The 11,636-nt window shown below is 42.2% G+C and overlaps 1 non-coding gene across 1 annotated transcript; it reads right to left on the bottom strand.

The window, feature by feature from the left end:
- Positions 1 to 10,149: 10,149 nt before the first annotated feature.
- LOC138141127 (5S ribosomal RNA) lies at positions 10,150 to 10,269 on the bottom strand. Its single transcript, XR_011163012.1, has one exon. It is a non-coding gene; the product is annotated as a 5S ribosomal RNA (ribosomal RNA).
- Between the last annotated feature and the right edge of the window lie 1,367 nt (positions 10,270 to 11,636).

Genomic DNA, 11,636 nt, shown 5'->3' with positions numbered 1-11,636 from the left:
ATCGTTGGTGTAAAATATATTGCTTTTAACATTCCGATGCACGAATATGAACATCAAAACGCGATGCGTTTCGTTTCCGTATGCACTTACCCTCTGACGACCGACGTCGGACCGAACTAACGGGAAATCCCACAACAACCACCACGTCACGCTCTAACGACAAGAGAGACTACTAGACGGACTGGCGATCTCCCGCGTCGCACATTTTTCGACCGCCGGCGGCGGTGGAAAATCCAGAATTTCACCCCACCTACCGCGCTGCTTGCTCCGACGACGACGAGATTCCCACATTTGGATCGACCGAAATATGTAAGTAATATCAGGAAGTTCCGATTTTCGAGAGGAGACCTGTGTTTCTATTTACCTATCTATAATAATTATCGTTATAATCATCATATCATTATTATTATTATTAACATTATTATTTATTACCATTATTATTATTATTATTATTATTTATCGTCCCTCGGATTCGGCGATCTTCGAAAATCCAAGTTGGACCGTTAGACATTCGAACGCGGTGTGCGTGGCTGACGAGTTGTTATTTTTGGCGTTTTTTCTTCGATCTTCACCCCGACTTCGGACGACGCAGGTCGGACACGAAATTACGAAGAGAGAAAGACGGAAGAAAGGAAGAAAACCTGAAGATCCGTCGAAGAAAATATCGGAAAACTCGTAGGTGCGGCATCGGTCGGACGATGAAGACCGTCTCCTTTCGGATGATCCTCTCGACGGACTTTCGGCCGTCCCGAAGGGTCCGGACGGCAACGGGACCCGTCGTCGACTCGTCCCGTTTCAACTTCCGCCGAAAACGATCGACCTGAACGTCGGAGAGGCGGTTCGCGGCATCCTGTTGTCGGAATTGCCTCGGTTCGAACACCAGGTCCTTTCTGTGCTTCGACCGTTTCGGAAGCGTTTGGCGACGCGAAGATGTCGTAAAATCGAGAAGGTGGCGCGGTATTCCGGGAAGAGATGGACCAATATTTCGGCGAACGAAATATGGATTCCCGGAATCGACGCGTCTACCCCGCACCGCCGACGTAAACCGTCGGTCCCGAATCGAAACCGTGACGACCCGGATTTAGGGCTGGTGGTTGGAGGGGCGTGTACCTGATTCGAAACCCACCGACGTTCCGAGACGAACTTCGCTATCTCCAGGGAAACTTCGGAAACCGAGTTCGGCCAGCTTGATCACACGGTGGCGATGGTGATCGAGGAAAGAGGACGATGCCATCACGCGGGCAACGATTCCGAGGCCTGCAATTTCTTCGACGGCGGACGCGGTGCGCGTTCAGTCTTCCGTCCGCAGTGGCGACTATTTTATAAAGACTTAGAAAATTTTTTTGTTCAATTCTCGTTCACGAGGTGCTCGAAGTGTACGTGTGTGAGCAAGTGTTTTTTCAATAATTATTATTAACTTTTAACGTTTTAACGTGAAAGATGGCCGACGTCGAAAATCAAACAGCATCATCGGTCACCACCGGTTCCGCTGCCACCCCTCAATCCCACGCGAAGAAAGAGAAAAAAGCGAAAAATCCCAGGGCGAAACCGTCCCATCCTCCGACATCCGAGATGGTAAACAACGCCATCAAGGGACTCAAGGAACGCGGAGGATCGTCTCTTCAGGCCATCAAGAAGTTCGTCGCCGCAAATTACAAAGTCGACGCCGAAAAGGTCGCCCCTTTCATCAAGAAATATCTGAAAGGCGCCGTGGCGTCGGGATCTCTGGTTCAGACGAAAGGTAAGGGCGCGTCGGGTTCGTTCAAGCTCGCCTCGTCCACCTCCGGTGGTGCCAAAGTCGCCTCCGCCTCCGACAAGAGGAAACCCGCTTCGTCCGCCGCATCCAAGACGAAAAAATCATCCGCCAAACGTACCGCCGTCGCGACGACTTCCGACAAGGCTTCCTCGAAGACAGCCAAAAAACAAGCCTCCCCCAAAGCGAAGAAGACTGCTGCCGAAAAGAAGAGCGCCGTCGCTGCCTCCGCCGCCGCAGCGAAAGCCAAGAAATCGGCCGCCTCCTCGGCAGAAAAGAAAACTAGAGCCGCCCCGAAACCCCGATCGCCTTCCAAAGCGAAGAAATCTAACAAGGCTGGTCCGACTAAAAAACCCAAAGCACCCAAACCCAAGACAGCCAAAGCCATTCCTGTCAAGGTGAAAAAGGCCGCTTCGCCGAAGAGGAAAAAGTGAGAAACGTGGATGGATACTCGACTCATGTTCGTTCGGCTGTGCCTCGTTCCGACGTCATCATCGTACTACCGGCAACGGGGCACGCACAAATGGCCCTTTTCAGGGCCACACGATAATCTACGACGAAAAAAAGAAATAAAACTATCCTTACGGCGAAACCAAATAAAATAGATAGCATCAGCTGGCAGGTAGGTGATGACAGGATGCAATAAAATTTTACGAACGACCGCAACCCAACCCGAATCGAGAGGACCGACCGATTATTGACATTTTTATTTTATTCATTTCCGGTTGAAGGGCGATATATTTTTTTTTTTGCCTGTAAAGTTTGAGGTTCTGAAAAGAACCGATTTTTTTGTTATAAAATTCGTGTTTCGTGTTGTTCTTCCGAAACACGATGTGGAAAAATTTAAGCGCGTTCACCCCGAATACGTCTGGCAAGTTGGATGTCCTTTGGCATGATGGTTACACGTTTGGCGTGGATGGCGCACAAATTCGTGTCCTCGAACAGACCGACCAAGTAAGCTTCGCTCGCTTCCTGGAGGGCCATCACGGCGGAGCTTTGGAAGCGCAAATCGGTTTTGAAATCCTGAGCGATCTCCCTCACCAAACGTTGAAAGGGAAGCTTGCGGATGAGCAACTCGGTACTTTTCTGGTAACGACGGATCTCACGCAGAGCCACGGTACCAGGTCTGTAACGGTGGGGCTTCTTGACGCCGCCAGTGGCGGGAGCGCTTTTCCTGGCCGCTTTGGTAGCCAGTTGTTTCCTGGGGGCTTTTCCTCCGGTGGACTTGCGTGCGGTCTGCTTGGTCCTGGCCATTTCGAATGAAACGAATGAAAAACAAAACTGACAATTATTAAAATCGACTCTGACGATCGTTAGACGTGCACGCGTCGAAAGGTAAACGGGTACTAAAAATTCCGCCATATTAAATTGTACTTTTATACGTGAACAAAGTCAACGGCTGACTTCGTCGATTGGTCGATGGTGAACCGTTGAATCTATATAAGGCTCCGTTAGTTGAAATTTTGCGGTAGTTGACTTCCTAGGGACGAGGTGTGCAGGTATTTTGTGTCAGTTGAAATAATCTGAAAAGATGACCGGTCGCGGTAAAGGAGGCAAAGGATTGGGAAAAGGAGGAGCGAAGCGTCATCGCAAAGTCCTGCGTGACAACATCCAGGGCATCACGAAACCCGCTATCAGAAGATTGGCTCGTCGTGGCGGCGTGAAACGTATTTCCGGTTTGATCTACGAAGAAACTCGCGGAGTCCTGAAAGTGTTCTTGGAAAATGTCATCCGAGATGCCGTCACCTACACGGAACACGCCAAACGTAAAACCGTGACAGCGATGGACGTCGTCTACGCTTTGAAACGTCAAGGACGCACCCTCTACGGTTTCGGAGGTTAATTTCCTGGCGCTCTTCACCGTTCGAGAAAACCAGAATAAAATACGAAATACAAAATCGGTTCTTTTCAGAACCACAAAATAAAAATAAGAGGAAAAAAAAGAAACATGATGTTCTTTCGAGAAACAACGGACAATTATTACTAACTGACTACCTGATAAATGTACCAAGATCGTAAACACCCCTTGCTTTCCTTTTGGCATTGCAGTCGTAAATGATAATAATACAAAAAGAAAAGATGCATCGGTCATTTTACGAAAAAAAAAAGCTATAGTGGCCCTGAGAAGGGCCGATATTTTGAGTTTTCGCCACGGAGATGGATCGATCGTTCGTTTAAGGTTTCTTCTCGGTTTTTTTGGGTAAAAGTACGGCCTGAATGTTGGGTAAGACACCGCCTTGGGCGATCGTAACTCCGGACAGGAGTTTGTTCAATTCCTCGTCGTTTCTGATGGCCAGCTGCAGATGACGCGGTATAATACGTGTCTTCTTGTTGTCACGGGCAGCGTTTCCTGCCAATTCTAGAACTTCGGCGGCTAAGTACTCCATGACGGCGGCCAAATAGACGGGAGCTCCTGCACCGACGCGTTCCGCGTAATTTCCTTTTCTGAGAAGACGATGTATCCTACCCACCGGAAACTGGAGACCGGCACGGCTCGAACGGGATTTCGCTTTTCCCTTCACTTTACCTCCTTTACCGCGACCTGACATTTTAAGTTCGTTCGTTAGACACCACGAGAAGTAATAAAACTGACGGACGGGACTCGTCGATTGTAAAAGCTGGTAGCTGTGCTTCGAATTTATAGCCTCCGTGATAGGAGAATAGGACGTGACGATTGGTGGGAGCCCGTTTTCAGGTGGGGTTCTGGTGAACACACTACCTATCAGAAAGGTGGTGGTGCAAAGTTAACGCACGCACACGAGTCAGAGCAGTTCGCGAGTTTGTTGAATCGAATTGAATTGAAAAATGCCGCCGAAGACAAGTGGTAAGGCAGCCAAGAAGGCCGGGAAAGCTCAGAAGAACATTTCCAAGAGCGACAAAAAAAAGAAGCGCAGGAGGAAGGAGAGCTATGCCATCTACATCTACAAGGTGTTGAAACAAGTCCATCCCGACACCGGTATCTCTAGTAAGGCTATGAGCATAATGAACAGTTTCGTGAACGACATCTTCGAACGTATCGCCGCTGAAGCTTCCCGTCTGGCACACTACAACAAACGTTCGACGATCACCAGCAGAGAAATTCAAACTGCCGTGCGTCTGTTGTTGCCCGGTGAGTTGGCCAAGCACGCCGTCTCCGAAGGTACCAAAGCCGTCACCAAGTACACCAGTTCGAAATAGATGTTTTTCGTTTTCGACACATTTATAAACGGTTCTTTTCAGAACCACAAAAACTCTCGAACAAAAAAGAAAAAGACGTGAAACAGCGATTTTTAATTAACTTTTATTATGTCATTATTATTATTATTAGGTTTCATGCATTATCGGTATTTTGCACCCATGCCTATCCAACTTGTAGTTATGTGGTTATTGTATTCGAAATAATTTAGTTGATTGAGGTTATGTTATGAATAAATTTCTATTTTGCCAGAATACAACTCTTCGGAAGAAGAAATCAAATAAACAATCGTACATCTGCTGAACAACCTAGTTGATGGTTGATGGATTTGCATTACCCAGCATATAGCCTAAATGTTCATCTTTAGTGAAATTAAAATTACTTAGCTTTTTTAAGAAAGAAAAAATTAGAACGAATTCTCATCGAAAAAACCGCGATTCCTACAAATGATACAGATGGTTTTGTAGTCGCGTATGTTATTGAATACAATGAGCCGACATTTTTCCGACTCTTTGTTTCATCGAAAACGTTGTTGACATTAGCAAGGAACGTTAAGGATTCCCTGAAACAGACAATTTCACTGTTTTGGAATAGCAGTATGTGCAAATGAGAGGACAGAAGACTTTGAAAAAAGGAGTGAACAAAACTGTACTTTAGTACAGAATGTTATGTTTATTTTAATTTCAATTGTTCCTGTTTTAATGAGATTTTTTATGTTCCTAAATCATTTTCTATTTTTTTTTTCATTAGAGAAGAGTTATTGTCGAGTTATTATCTCTACCTAGCATAAAAATTAAAATACTTTGCAACATTACGTTATTATACATTGCATATCTGACATAAAATACTTGCAAAAATTACTTAGCTAATTAATATTACGCATGACAACTCACATTATTTACTTTGCAAAACATTATAGAATACATAACAGATAATTGTGACCCTGTGTATTGTTCATTGGAATTAAAATAAAAAAAACGTGATTTCGTCAATCGCCGTTATTTGCGACTTCAGGCAACTGTCGCTAAGAGCTATTTTTGTTTCTCCGTTCAATTTCCCGATAAAATCGTCGACTTAGTTATTAACTAAGTTCTTCAGTTAGGTGGTATCAACAATACCACAATAGCCATGTTGCCGGAGTTTTTTGATAAAAGACTTGCTAGTTGGAATACAGAAAATATTTACCAAACACCTATTCACGATAATAAACCGGGGCACTATTGTGGGTTTTCGGTTGGTTTTATATTATATTAGGTACTCACCCTTCGTAACGTGTCTCCACGAAAAAACGTCACTTTCACACTAACCACCTTTCGTTTTAACTCTCGCGACGATAACTGAAATGTTGACGCGCGCCGGACAGATTCACGGACATACAACCACCCACCCACCCCGCGCCCCGGTTTCCGTCTGGACTGGTTCTGTCGTCCGAGTGAGTGCCAAAAATTAGCGTTCGTCTATTAAATGATTGTCGGATGATGATTATTGACGGACACTTTTATCGCACCCGATCACACTTTAGTTACTACCTACGTTTAGTATCGACGACGCATCGTTTCGATTATTGAAATTCGAATTGAATTTTTTTTTTTTCTAGTTTTCGACGTAGATTCGCGTGACACAAATATTATGAGCCTTTTTGGATCGATTTCGTGTGCATCACGCCATTTCTACGGGCGAACGTGAATGTGTGATGTTGACGTGATGGAAGCAACGTTTAGGCAATCCGCATTACGTATTACTATCAATTATATTTTAAACGAATGAAAACTTCAATTCAGAAGTGTGATAATCCCGATCCATTCAAGTTTTGTTAATTTTAGATTAAAAATGCGTGAGTATTGTACTATTGCTAACGATGCCAAAACATTGCATATTCAATGTAAAAAGAACAAGAGCAACGGGCCATTAAGTTAATTTAAAAATAACTCGTACCGGATAAGTCGAATACGTATCCAGGGAAAATTTATTAATTTTAAAATTGACCGGCGGAAACAGGTTCTCGCCTCCCACCACTTTTGTGTAGCGGCCGCCAAATCAATTTTGTTTTTATATAATTGATTCAAAAAATTGAAATTCACGCATAGTTATCTGTGCCTGAAGTGGGTCATTTTCATTGCATTGTTAGTAAGATCGAAACCATAGAAACCATACAAAACGCATACGACTATTTCTGTTTTTCATTTCACGCACTGTTTTTTATTAGTTACCTAGCAACATGGTCACTGCATTGAAACTTCAGAGTTCCTTCAAAAATTTGAATTTTTAATTTCAATTTTTTGAATCAATGATTTAATATAAAAATAACTATTGTGGAAAACAGCAAAAAATAAAATAATACCACTAATTGGCGGCTGGTCAGGATAGACCTAACGTTCGAAATTTAGAAAAATATTTTTTTTATTTTAATACTGTTACTTTTCTAATGAAGTGCGAAATAAGTTGTGCCCCATAGCTATCTTTTTTATTTTTCACTACGACAATTACAAAGTGTTGATATTCACAACTTTTCGTGAGCACTTCGATAGAAATGAACAAGAACGCAGGAAAATTCCACACCGAATATTAATATTCTGTCTTGGCCCATGTTTACTTTTATCTACCGCAAAACAAAATGTTCGGATTTGTCAGGGGTATTCTGATTTAAAAAAAGAAGAACATTTGACGAATATTTTAAGTCTCAAACGTTTGGAAAATAATGCAACAACAATTCATAGACTACAAAAAAGCCTATGATTCAGTACCACATTCATGGTTAATTAAAATTCTTAAAATTTATAAAATTAATATTAAATTAAATCACCTTCTTTATATGGATGACATAAAACTTAACAATAACTGAAAATCAATCAATATGTCGTGGTCATTACGAAAATTTAGAATATATAACTAAAGAAGGAGAAATCATTAAAAATTTAAATAAAGGAGAATTTTATAAATATTTAGGTATTAATCAATCAAATCAAATTAAATCTATTCTTTTGGTGTTATAAAATGGTCCAAAACTAATTTAAAGAATATAAATATTCAAACTAGAGTTCTCTTTACAAAATTTTGTAAACATCACCCCAAATCTGCTGTTGAAAGATTTAATTTACCACGCGAAAATGGTGGTAGGGGTTTTTCAAATCTAGAAATTCTACAACACAATCAAATTGCTTCACTAAAAAATTATTTTCTCAATAGAGCTCGTGATATGACACTATAGCAAATATAAAACAAAAGTCTTTACATGGGAGATATTTTAAAGAGCTGAGGGTTTTATATTTGCAATACAAGATCTTGCACCGTTTTGGCTCACAGCGAATATAAAAAACGTCATGATATATTCGCAAAAATTATACACATGAATTTAGCAGTTAAATTCAATTTATTAAAGGATACACAACCACATTACATTTATAAACCAGAAAGTTGTTTAGAAAATGACAATTACAAATTATATTTTGATCGCACAGTTTTAACTGACATTCACATTCAGCATAACAGACCAGACATTATTATTTTAAATAAACAACAAAAGCAAGCATATCTTTTAGATATAGCTGTTCCAAATTCACACAATATAACACAGACATATAATACAAAAATTAATAAATATATTATTATAATTTCAGCAACAGGAATAGTACCGCAATCTCTTTTTAAAAATTTAAAAATTTTGGACTTAGAGAACACATAAAACACAAAAAAGTCAAAATGTGGAGGCGAGACGCCGGTAATTATGTTGATAAGCACTGCACTACTGCCGCCGGGTGGAGGTGGGATACGAAAAGAAGATGCTCTCACTGCTCTCACTCACAATAAGTTCGGAAAAACCGAATTTTATTATCGTATTTAATTGACGTCACAGTTACTTTGGCGAAACAGGAGCTCGCTTTTCGAAGGCATGATGAAAAAGACAGACGAATCAATTTGATATATAAAACCTAACAGGAACGGCTGGTCCATGAGGTCATTTGGGTAATGACCCCCTAAAAAATAAAGGTTTTACCCAACACCAGCCGCGACTGCAATGTACACAAGACTATGACTGCTACATATTATGTTATTTCAACCAAATCAGAAGTACAATAATTTTGAAAAGTAAGTGCAATGTATACTTCTAAATCTATCTAAATTTATTAATATGTAATTTTTTTCAAAACTATCGATCTTTCTTTGAAACATTTTCAATTCACAATTCACTGTTGGAAGCGCTGTACTTTTTAGTATAAATACGTATACGAAAAATTAAAATAATAGTTGAATTAACACATCGTTAAATGTTACGAGGAACATAGTTTTTTGGATTACACAGCAAAATCTTGGAATTTCAGTCCGATATTACTCCATTGAGTCTTTGGACTCACAAATAAATACCTCGAAAAGCCGACAAACATCTGTCTAGAACTTTTCTAGTAACCAGAGGGTATCGTAAACGACCCGTGTTTAGACCTCTTTCGTGAAAGTGACCGACCGCCGGCGCCGCTCGATTTCGTCATAAATCTCAGCCGTACCCCCCACGATAATTGACAAGTCTGTCATACAGCCCTACCATTTAAAACCTTTATTCTCTTCGTTTTAAAAATAGTTTCGCATGGTTTTTCTCTCTTCTCGTTTTACAATGGTCCAGTGACTAATAAATGAGTGTTGTGTTATGAGTTTGTTCGAGCTCAAAAAAACGTGGTTCGAAATTGTTTAACGTTTAACGAATGGTAAGTTATTCTAGTTTTTATGTTGGTCTTAACGTGTTAGGGGCCAAGAATACAACATTGTCTGTCCATTATAACATAGAACTGATATGTTGAATTCAGATCTCTAATTATTTAAAAACCAAAAAAATAAAGCAGCAGTCAAAGTGGCATGTACGCGTAACCTAATATATATTTTTTTTACATTAAAAGATCGCCGTCTTCCTCGTCGCACTTACGACATTTGCATATGTTATCTTTGTTAAACTCACGGAAGGAATATAATGAACCGGTCACCCGTCCAAGTGCTGACCGCTGCCCGCGTGGCTTACCTTCGGTGATCGAACGACAACCTTTACCGTTTGACGAGTTTTTATTCTGCAATTGTTTACAATTAATCGACAAAAAAAATTGTTTTCTTAATTATCTAGTACTTAAAGCTATGAATCTACATTATACGGGTCTGTGCATGTTTCCGAATACCTGCACGAAAAACAAATCGGTTCGGTGGTTGCTATGGATTTCAAAAAAAAACAAAAAGTGTTGGGGGGCAACGGCACGCGGTGTTCCCAAGCGGTCACCCATCCAAGTACTGACCGCGCCCGACGTTGCTTAACTTCGGTGATCGGACGAGAACCGGTGCTTTTCAACGTGGTATGGCCGTTGCCGTGGTGTTTAGGTGTGATCGTTGGTGTAAAATATATTGCTTTTAACATTCCGATGCACGAATATGAACATCAAAACGCGATGCGTTTCGTTTCCGTATGCACTTACCCTCTGACGACCGACGTCGGACCGAACTAACGGGAAATCCCACAACAACCACCACGTCACGCTCTAACGACAAGAGAGACTACTAGACGGACTGGCGATCTCCCGCGTCGCACATTTTTCGACCGCCGGCGGCGGTGGAAAATCCAGAATTTCACCCCACCTACCGCGCTGCTTGCTCCGACGACGACGAGATTCCCACATTTGGATCGACCGAAATATGTAAGTAATATCAGGAAGTTCCGATTTTCGAGAGGAGACCTGTGTTTCTATTTACCTATCTATAATAATTATCGTTATAATCATCATATCATTATTATTATTATTAACATTATTATTTATTACCATTATTATTATTATTATTATTATTTATCGTCCCTCGGATTCGGCGATCTTCGAAAATCCAAGTTGGACCGTTAGACATTCGAACGCGGTGTGCGTGGCTGACGAGTTGTTATTTTTGGCGTTTTTTCTTCGATCTTCACCCCGACTTCGGACGACGCAGGTCGGACACGAAATTACGAAGAGAGAAAGACGGAAGAAAGGAAGAAAACCTGAAGATCCGTCGAAGAAAATATCGGAAAACTCGTAGGTGCGGCATCGGTCGGACGATGAAGACCGTCTCCTTTCGGATGATCCTCTCGACGGACTTTCGGCCGTCCCCGAAGGGTCCGGACGGCAACGGGACCCGTCGTCGACTCGTCCCGTTTCAACTTCCGCCGAAAACGATCGACCTGAACGTCGGAGAGGCGGTTCGCGGCATCCTGTTGTCGGAATTGCCTCGGTTCGAACACCAGGTCCTTTCTGTGCTTCGACCGTTTCGGAAGCGTTTGGCGACGCGAAGATGTCGTAAAATCGAGAAGGTGGCGCGGTATTCCGGGAAGAGATGGACCAATATTTCGGCGAACGAAATATGGATTCCCGGAATCGACGCGTCTACCCCGCACCGCCGACGTAAACCGTCGGTCCCGAATCGAAACCGTGACGACCCGGATTTAGGGCTGGTGGTTGGAGGGGCGTGTACCTGATTCGAAACCCACCGACGTTCCGAGACGAACTTCGCTATCTCCAGGGAAACTTCGGAAACCGAGTTCGGCCAGCTTGATCACACGGTGGCGATGGTGATCGAGGAAAGAGGACGATGCCATCACGCGGGCAACGATTCCGAGGCCTGCAATTTCTTCGACGGCGGACGCGGTGCGCGTTCAGTCTTCCGTCCGCAGTGGCGACTATTTTATAAAGACTTAGAAAATTTTTTTGTTCA

Source organism: Tenebrio molitor, unplaced genomic scaffold, assembly GCF_963966145.1.
Source record: "Tenebrio molitor unplaced genomic scaffold, icTenMoli1.1 SCAFFOLD_956, whole genome shotgun sequence".
Classification (NCBI taxonomy): domain Eukaryota; kingdom Metazoa; phylum Arthropoda; class Insecta; order Coleoptera; family Tenebrionidae; genus Tenebrio; species Tenebrio molitor.
The sequence above is the reverse complement of the archived record's forward strand: the minus strand, read 5'-3'. Positions and strand labels throughout refer to the sequence as shown.